Here is a 788-nt window from a genome sequence, read left to right as displayed (position 1 = left end):
GTGTGTAGTGTGTGTGTGTGTGTGTGTGTGTGTGTGTGTATGTGTGTGTTTGTGTGTGTTTGCGTGTATACGTACAGCCACAAATGTATTGATAAACATATAAACTAGGTGAAATTGCTCCATATGACAGCAAGTACTTGCAAGCAATGTATCGCATGTGTGAGAACTAATAGTAGAATGTACGTGTGTGAAATTGACTCGTAGCATTACATCTTCACGTGTTTTCATATATACGTACGCGGAATCGTGGGTCATGATGCATTGACTTAAATCGGTCATCTTTGGCCACCAAGTTGTCTTTCGACAATCCCTGCGGGACATCCGCTGGCTTCGTACTATTTTTTTTGTTCGACTTCTTAGAGTCTTTCTTCGACATCTTGGATGTGTACTTGCTTACAGTTACACAGTATAACTAGATCGTGCTGAATGCAAGGTGCAGTGTGCTACCTTCAATCGGTAGTTGAGTATAGTTAAGCACCTGATAATGATAGAAATAAGGTCGTATTTAGCTTATCGGTGGATTGTACAACAGTGTATAGTAATTGGTACATTTTGCACGTGCACCCAAAAAAGCGTAATCGGTTCTAAAAGTAGAATGGTTCCGATTAGGCGTAACTATTCATCATCACTTTACGGAGTAACGCAACTATTTTTTATACTTCTTTGCATAAAAATCTTTAACCTCTTTTGAAGAAGAATTTAGTCATTTCGACTTCTCGAATGTCTTTAGAAGAACCTACGTTTGTCAGGAACTCGTCCACTTTACAACTTAAGCTATAATATTTAAG

Source organism: Sphaeroforma arctica (genome assembly GCF_001186125.1).
Source record: "Sphaeroforma arctica JP610 unplaced genomic scaffold supercont1.998, whole genome shotgun sequence".
In the NCBI taxonomy this organism is placed as follows: Eukaryota; class Ichthyosporea; order Ichthyophonida; genus Sphaeroforma; species Sphaeroforma arctica.
Note: the sequence above shows the minus strand (reverse complement) of the source record.